The 9,312-nt window shown below is 53.1% G+C and overlaps 1 pseudogene; it reads right to left on the bottom strand.

Annotated features, from left to right (window-relative positions):
- Positions 1 to 3,476: 3,476 nt before the first annotated feature.
- LOC119283841 lies at positions 3,477 to 5,658 on the bottom strand (annotated as a pseudogene).
- Between the last annotated feature and the right edge of the window lie 3,654 nt (positions 5,659 to 9,312).

Genomic DNA, 9,312 nt, shown 5'->3' with positions numbered 1-9,312 from the left:
GCGGCGACGACGATGGTGTCGGGGCCGGCAGGGGCGGCGGGCGCGGGGCGACGGCGACGGGGAGCGGGCGACGACGGGCGGCGACGACGACGATGAACGGCCTGGGGGCGTCGGGGCGAATGGGAGCGGTTGGCAAAAATTTCACAAGTGTTGTCTTATATAGCCAGAGCAATGGTCCCGGTTCGTTCTACGACCCGGGACTAATGCTCCCTTTAGTCCCGGTTGGTGCCATCTTCGCAATTGGGGTATAACCCTTTTTTGTGATCCTCTAACATGTGATCGAACTTCAGCTTCTTCTTTTGACTAATGCATTGCGTCCTTGCATCGACAATGACCCGGCGGAGATCATCATCATCGGGCACATCGTCTGGTTCCTCTTGATCTTCAGCAGCTTCACCCGTGGCAGCATCATTGACCACATCGTCTGGTTCCTCTTGATCTTCACCAGCTCCCCCCGTTGCAGCATCACCGTATTCAGGGGGCACATAGTTGTCATCGTACTCTTCTTCTTTGCCGTCTTCCATCATAACCCCTATTTCTCCGTGCCTCGTCCAAACATTATAGTGTGGCATGAAACCCTTGTAAAGCAAGTGGGAGTGAAGGATTTTCCGGTTAGAGTAAGATCTCGTATTCCCACATTCAGTGCATGGACAACACATAAAACCATTCTGCTTGTTTGCCTCAGCCGCATAGAGAAACTCATGCACGCCCTTAATGTACTCGCGGGTGTGTCTGTCACCGTACATCCATTGCCGGTTCATCTGCGTGCATTATATATAATTAAGTGTCCAAATTAATAGAAGTTCATCATCACATTAAAACCAAAGTGCATACATAGTTCTCATCTAACAACATATAGCTCTCCAGAGCATCTAATTAATTAAACCATACATTGAAACTATGTAAAACATTTCAATGCGAAAACAAATGCGATCATAATCGCAACCAAGATAACAATTGATCCAATGGCATAATGATACCAAGCCTCAGTATGAATGGCATATTTTCTAATCTTTCTAATCTTCAAGCGCATTGCATCCATCTTGATCTTGTGATCATCGACGACATCCGCAACATGCAACTCCAATATCATCTTCTCCTACTCAATTTTTTTTTATTTTTTTCTTCAACAAATTGTTTTCTTCTTCAACTAAATTTAACCTCTCGACAATAGGGTCGGTTGGCATTTCCGATTCACATACATCCTAGATAAATAAAATCTATGTCACGTTGGTCGGCATAATTTTCATAAACAATAAATGAACCAATAGTTATAAAGATAATATACATACCACATCCGAATCATAGACAGGACGAGGGCCGACGGGGGCGGATACCAAAACCATCGCACTATATAAGATGCAATAATAAATGTAAGAAAATGATACAAGTATCTATCTAAACATACAAGTAAGAATATTTTTCCTTTCAGAAAGAAGATAAGAACAAGAGGCTCACCACGGTGGTGTCGGTGATGAGATCGGCGCGGGTGATCGACGGCGGTGAAGACGGGGACGGGGCATGATGGACCGCTAAATCTAGACAAATCTCGAGGAAAATGGAGCTTGGAGGTCGAGCTTCGAGAGGAGAAAGATTATGTAGTGTGGCTCGGGCATTCCATCGAACACCTCATGTGCATAGGAGGTGAGCTAGAGCACCACAAAGCCCTCTCCCCCTCGGCCAGAAAAAATAGAGCACTCTGCTCTGCTCTTGCGTGAGGGGGTATATATAGGCACATCATTGGTCCCGGTTGGTGGCATGAGCCGGGACTAACTGGGAGCCTTTGGTCCCGGTTCAAGCCACCAATCGGGACCAATGGTGGTGGGCCAGGAGCGAGGCCCATTGGTCCCGGTTCGTCCCACCAACCGGGACCAATGGCCCACGTGGCCCGGCCGGCCCCTGGGCTCATGAACCAGGACCAATGCCCACATTGGTCCCGGTTCTAGACTGAACCGGGACTAATGGGCTGACCCGGCCTGGACCAAAGCCCTGTTTTCTACTAGTGTAAGTCCTTGACATCGTGGTTCATCCGATGAGATCATCGTGAAACATGTGGGAGCCAACATGGGTATCCAGATCCCGCTGTTGGTTATTGACCGGAGAGTTATCTCGGTCATGTCTGCATGGTTCCCGAACCCGTAGGGTCTACACACTTAAGGTTCGATGACGCTAGGTTTATAGGGAATAGATATACGTGGTTACCGAATGTTGTTCGGAGTCCCGGATGAGATCCTGGACGTCACGAGGAGTTCCGGAATGGTCCGCAGGTAAAGATTTATATATGGGAAGTCCTGTTTTGGTCGCCGGAAAAGTTTCGGGTTTTATCGGTAATGTACCGGGACCACCGGGAGGGTCCCGGTGGTCCACCGAGTGGGGCCACCAGCCCCGGAGGGCTGCATGAGCCAAGTGTGGGAGGGGACCAGCCCCAGGTGGGCTGGTGTGCCCCCCCCCCACCAAGGCCCAAGGCGCAAGGGAGAGTGGAAGGGGGCAAACCCTAGGCTCAGATGGGCCTAAGGCCCACCTAGTGGTGCGCCCCCCTCTCTCCCCCCTTGGCCGCCCCCCTAGATGGGATCTAGGGCTGGCCGCCACCCCTAGGGGTGGAAACCTAGGTGGGGGCGCAGCCCCTCCCCTCCCCCTATATATACTTGAGGTTTTGGGCTGCCAGAGACACGATTCAATCTCCTTCTTGGCGCAGCCCTATCCCTCTCCCTCCTCGTCTCTTGCGGTGCTTGGCGAAGCCCTGCTGGAGTACCACGCTCCTCCACCACCACCACGCCGTCGTGCTGCTGCTGGATGGAGTCTTCCCGAACCTCTCCCTCTCTCCTTGCTGGATCAAGGCATGGGAGACGTCACCGGGCTGCATGTGTGTTGAACGCGGAGGTGCCGTCCGTTCGGCACTAGGATCTCCGGTGATTTGGATCACGACGAGTACGACTCCTTCAACCCCGTTCTCTTGAACGCTTCCGCTTAGCGATCTACAACGGTATGTAGATGCACTCTCCTTCCCCTCGTTGCTGATTTCTCCATAGATAGATCTTGGTGACACGTAGGAAAATTTTGAATTTCTGCTACGTTCCCCAACAATCTTCACCCATTCTTCTCAAGGCAATTCTTCATGCCCTTCTATGTTTTCTCCTCATAACTTTGAGGTGGCAGGATTCGTAATACACGTTGTACTTTGCTTTTGAGATGAATGGAAATTTGACGCTCAATGGCACCTTCCTTGTGTTAAAAAAAGGTGGAAGCTTCGAATCGTTTGTGAAGATAGTGACCCAAAGCTGATCCTTCATGTCCGCATTTTCCCCCGTCATTTCAAAAACAGCTCACCGAGATGCTGAAATTCAAGTGTGAGCCCCCTTATGAATCGTAAATCAGAAAAAGAAAAGAAGTAACGAAGCAAAAAAAGGGCTCTTTTTTTACAATTAGCTCATTTTTTAAAAAAAAATTAGCAAAGAAAAGATGTGTGATGGTACGGACAAAAAAAGAAAAAAAATGGTGCTAAATAAACGCCACATGACTACTCTCGACGAAAATTTACATGCAGTTAGAACTTGCTTAAATTTCCTGAGTTTCACATCTTAAAATGAATTCTCGGACGAACTTAAAACGAATTTGCAGCTTCACAGTACCTATGATTTTGTTTCTTCGAGGGACAGTCCATGTGGTTTTCAAAACAGCAGAGTGCTGCTGCGTTCGGCAGCACAGTAGTAATTATCATCACACCACACTCCCAACTTTTTATCACGTCTACAACAAAATACTACGGCCACCGGGATGATTTTAGGCAACACGAGAGCAAGTTTCTCAAATGGTACTGAAGTTGAGCTTCTAAAATGCAGAGATTGGAGATGGTGATTCGGCGTCAGGAGGCAGCCACCAGCCGGAGCGTCTCCTCCGGGTGCTTCTTCTTGGCGCCCTTCTCGGCGAGGAGGGACTGCAGGTCGCTGCAGTTGGCGAGGCTGTTGAACTCGACCGACGTCGAGGGGTCCGTTGGGTACCTCCGCTGGCAGAAGGTCATGAGCCGCTTCACGGACTGCAGGTACTTCTGCGTCGTCTCGTCGTCCATCAAGTGGGCGACGCCGTTGGTGTGGATCTTCTCCCAGGCCGACCGCTCGTGGATGCCCACCATGGTCACCCTGATCGGCCACGTACGGCGAGTTGCCGTCTTGCCGATCGCCAGCTTGATGTAGCTGTCCGTGGCCGCCAGGTAGTCCCGCCGCATGCAGCACCACACCACGTCCAACAGCGCTTGCCGGACGTCGCCGGGGAGGGCCTTCTTCCTGCAGAGCTTGAAGAGCGGCTCCAGGTAGCGCGCGCACTGCTTGCAGGTGGCCACCGCGGCCTTGCCCTAGGCCGTGCGCCGCTCCGCGTCGGGCATCTCGTCCAGCTCCTGGCTCCACTCGCTCAGCAGCCGCTTGAAGAAGGCCACGATCTTGTCCTCGTCGCAGAGCTCGTCTAACGGCACCTCCTTCTCCTCGCTGCTCCTCTCGGCCGCGCCGGGCTTGGGCTTGACGCCACGACCACGGCCTTGGTGCGCAGGGCCTTGATGTCGCGGAGGAAGTCGTTGGTCTGCCCCTCCCTGATCTCGGCGGCGTTGACGTCCGCGACCGCGATGGGGTCCTCGAGCGCGTCGTGGAGGCGGCGGAGGCGCGCGGCGTCGTCCTCGCCGAAGAGCGTGGCCGGCTGGCGCAGCAGACGCAGGCGCCGGATCACCTCCTCCCTCGGGAGCGACAACTCCCTCGAACCGTCCGCTCGGTCTTCGGCCTTCGGCACGTCAGCGACGACGGAGCGCGACCGCGACGGCGCCGTCCAGATCGAGCAGCAGCAGGACCGACCATCGCCAGACAAAGAAACGGCAGTACTGCTCAAGAAGGAAAAAGGGCAGGCGGAAGCGAACGGAATGACGGACGGACGCAGAAGGCCACCACTATTTTTTATAGGAAACAACAGAAGAGATGAACTCAAATTGGAAACGGGCACCAAAGGCGGCGCAGAAATACCCAGAAAATTCTATCGAAGCGCCAGCGCGAGAAATCGGGAAGCTCCAGATGGCAACCGACCCCAGAGGTGGCAGGAAGCAGAAAAAAAAAAGATAAGCAGCAGCGTATGCAGAAAGATCCAAAACAGAATGTAGACAATTTGGTCTCCACATACCAATACGGAACTGGCGCAGCGCACAACATGCAACCAATCGGCAAGGGCGGCCGCATTTTTTAACAATTCCCATCGACGATCGCCTCCGCGCACCCAACCGCGTACACGCCTGCGTCCCCCACTATTAGACGCGGCAGCCATCCATTGGACGTTTTTCTGTGATAGAAAAAATTCAAAAAAAACGTGATAAACTAAACCTGGCCAGGTTTAATATATTGAGAATACAGGACCATATCCAACCACCACGTCCCAGGCCTCACGAAGCCGGCGAACGCAACAAATACATTAGGCCAGGCAAAGACCGAAGGGAGAAGAGAAGGGCACCCAAGCAGAGGAACGCAGCCGGCCAAACCCAGGCAGCGACGCGCCCTTGAAGGCAGCAGACGCAGTGGCGGCCGCACTAGCAGACGCATCTGGCCAAACACCCAAGAAGAGCCCGCGGTGGCCGCGGCCGATTGAAGAAGCTAACGCATGTCTTCTTTTTGGTACGTACCTTTTTTTCATGCATTAGGTGACGGGGATGACGGACGACGCGACCAGCGGAGAAGACGCGGATGATGCGGCGCTCTTCTCGTACCATGCGTTGGTGGCCGCAGGTGATGCGGCACTCTTCTCATACCAAATGCAATGGAGACGGTGAACGGCGCCGCCGGACCAGGAGACTACATTGGCACTGCCAGGACCGTCGTCTACATCATCAAGCCGGTGCCAGAGGACGGAGGCGTGGAACTCGCCAGGATGGCGCCAATCGTCAAGATGGTGCCGCGAAGGATGGTTACAGGAGCTCGCCAACATGACGCATGTTGTTTTCTTCATCAACCCGGTGACGTGGAAGATGCAGGCATGGACTTCGCAAGGACGTCGCCCACCATCTACTTCGTCATGCTGGAGCAGGAGGACGGAGGCGTGGAGCTCCCGAGGATGCCGCCGCGCGCCATGCCGCGGTGGATGGCGGCGCGGAGCTTGTCAAGACGACGCCAATGTCAACCTCATCAAGCCAGAGCCATGGAGGATGGAGGCGTGGAGCTTGCGAAGACGCCTCCTCCATGCCGCGGTTAATGGCGACACACAAGCTCGCTAGGACGATGCCCGTCATTTTCTTCATCGAGCCGGTGCCACGGTGACACGGAGCTCGCTAGGACAACGCACGTCGTCTTCTTCATCAAGACGGTGCCAAGGAGGACGAAGGTGTGGAGCTCGCGAGGATGCCGCCGCCATGCCGCGGTGGATGGTGGCCCGGAGTTCGCCAAGACGACGCCCATCGCCAACATTATCAAGCTGGAGCCCGGAAGCATGGAGCTCGCGGGGATGTTGCAGAGTGCCACGGAGGATGGCAACACGGAGCTCGCTAGAACGATGCCCATCATATTCCTCATTAAGCCGGCGACATGGATGACAGAGGCGTGGAGCTCGCGGCATGACACCACCGATGTCTACCTCATCAAGACGGAGCCCACGACCTGGAGTCACGAAGACGAGCACACCCTGGCGCTGCCAGCAACACGGAAGATGGCACTACACGGTGCTGTCCGTGACCCGGAGGAGAAGACGGTGCCACTTGATGCTATTCGCAACCCGGAGCCCATGATGACAAGGCGCGACAGTGGGAAGGCGATGCGACTTCACCAAGATCTTAGCACGACCCAGTGAGGCGGCGCCCTTGTCCTGGCGGACCTCCGTAAACTCGTCGTCTAGTCGAGACGAGGCACCACCAGATGGCGTTGTCCATGTTCCGGAGCCCTTGAACATGACGCGCGATGGCAGGAAGGCGACGCAAATTCACCAATATCTTATTGTGGCCCCGTGAGGCGGCGCCCTTATCTTGGCGAACCGTCGTAAACTCGGTGTCACATTCCTGGTTCTGGTATGATCTAGGCTAGCTAGTCATGTGTGCATCATGTTTAAATTCCATTTAAATTTGAAATAGGGATTTGTGAAACCCTCTGAATCATTTCTGAAAATAACCCAGATAAAAATTGCTTCAAAAAGGTCCAAGAAAATGTTCATGTTGCCCTCTGAAAATATTGGACAGAGATAAAAATCAAACCAATGTTTTTAGGAGCTCATAAGTATTTATTTCGGGCATTTGAAATTAATGCAGTAAATATTTGCTTTGGATATATATTGTTATATATATATATACAATATGTCCAAAAAATTATGCTAGTTATTGAGGAGCTCTGGAATAATACCATTAGCCCCTACAAAAATTGGCATAAGGAAATAAATTAGTTTAGTATTATTTTAAAAGCAGAAACAAATGTCAGAAAATAGAAAAGAAAACAAAAGTGGAAAAACCCTTACCAGGGCCACCTGCGGCCTGGCACTGTGCCGGCCCAACTGTGCTGGCCCAGCCCACTGGCCACCGCACCGTCCTCCACCTTGCGCCAGTAGGTGAGGCGTGTGCCCGGCGCGCGCGCGCACTCCGCGCGCCACGGCACCTGCCTGCCTGCCTGCCACACGCCGCCCCGCACCTCTCTCTCTCATGTGGCCTTCCCTCCTCTCCCTCGCTCTCTCGCGCGAATGGCCGAGCGCTGCCGTCATCGCCGTTCACCGTAGCCGCAGCCACCGCCTCCCCCTCGCCCTCTCTCCATGTCTGCAAGCTCCGCCACGTCTCCGTCTACCTCTCCGTCAAGCCACGCGACGCGGGAAGCCTTGTGGAGCCGCCATCGCTGTCGTCTTCAACTTCCAACACCCGAGATCGCCATCGCCGTTCCGGCTGCACCAAGCCTTCCCCGAGCTCGCCGACGACGCCGCTGGATTCGCTGTGAGCCCCGCCATCGAACCCCCCTCTCCCCTGCTCTTCCGGCGCCCTCTAGCCCTCTGCCGCTCGAAGCCGTGCCCCGGCCGCCGCCGCGAGCCTCGCTCCGGCGAGCTCCGGCCACCCCTCCTCCTCCTACTTGCCCCACCAGATGCGCGAGGGCCCGGGCGACGCCCCAGTGGCCTTAGTCGCTGCCCCCGTGGCCTGAATCGCGGCCGCCACCGCGTCCAGAGGTCGCCGCCGACAACCCTAGCCGGCCTGACGTGTGGGCCCGGCCTGCCAGGTGATTAGCTTAAGGCTAATCACCGTTTAATTAATCCCTGATGCTGACACTGGCCCCATGCGCCCTAATCCTTTAATTAGATTAGTAATAACCCCTGTTAACTAACCGTGTCACTGACGTGTGGACCCCACACGTCAGGTTTGACCTGGTCAGCGCTGTTGACCTGCTGACGTAGGCATGACGCGGTGCTGACGCAGCAATTGACTTTCTGGATCTAAAATAATTCAGAAATTCCAGAAAATGTTCTAAACTTCAAAAATTCATATAAATTTAACCGTAGCTCAGAAAAATGCAAGGAATCCATTTATGCCAGTTACATGCATGAAAACCAACTTATACATGCTGTATAAGTGAAAACATAATATGGGCATTTTAAATGCTTTATTTTGAATTTGCATTGAACCTTTGGTTCAAATGGACTTCAACCAAATGAATGCTAGTTGCATTAGCTCAAACAACATCACATCTTCATGCCATGTTCATACATCATATTGTTGCATATACTTGTGTATTCATTGCCGACACCGTTCCTTCTCGATAGGTCCTGCTCCGGAGACCGATCCAGAGTACCTGTCAGAGGAGCAGTGCCCCCCCTGTTGATCTACCAGGCAAGCAAAACCCCCTTGTTCATTCCGATACAATCCCACTCTCTCGCTCCTGCTCTCTTTTATTGCATTAGGACAACAACGATTCAACTGCTACTTTATGCTGCGGTAGTTGAACCCATTCCTCTGCATGACCTGTCATTGCCACAGTAAATAGTTGAAACCCACTAGCAGTGTAGGAGTTGATTGAAGCCATGTTGTGTTCCTACCATGCCATGCCTGCTATTGCTTGGAGTTGTGTCAGGTCTGATTCATTGGGAATGGATTGGAGTGTTATGATATGTTCTGATGCTGAGAGTTAAGCGTGTGAACACGATTTGGTAAAGGTAGCGGTGAGAGGCCATGTAGGAGTACATGGTGGGTTGTCTCACTGGAACCGTCCTTAAGCACCGAGTTCTGTGTATGTTGTCCAATGACTAGCTACTACCACACATTGGGTTCCGGTAACTCGACCCCTCTCGACTTATTAACCAACTTGATCTCTGTCCAGGAGTTGCAACTAGTTCATG

The sequence above is a fragment of the Triticum dicoccoides genome, chromosome 4A, assembly GCF_002162155.2.
Source record: "Triticum dicoccoides isolate Atlit2015 ecotype Zavitan chromosome 4A, WEW_v2.0, whole genome shotgun sequence".
NCBI classification, from domain to species: domain Eukaryota; kingdom Viridiplantae; phylum Streptophyta; class Magnoliopsida; order Poales; family Poaceae; genus Triticum; species Triticum dicoccoides.
The sequence above is the reverse complement of the archived record's forward strand: the minus strand, read 5'-3'. Positions and strand labels throughout refer to the sequence as shown.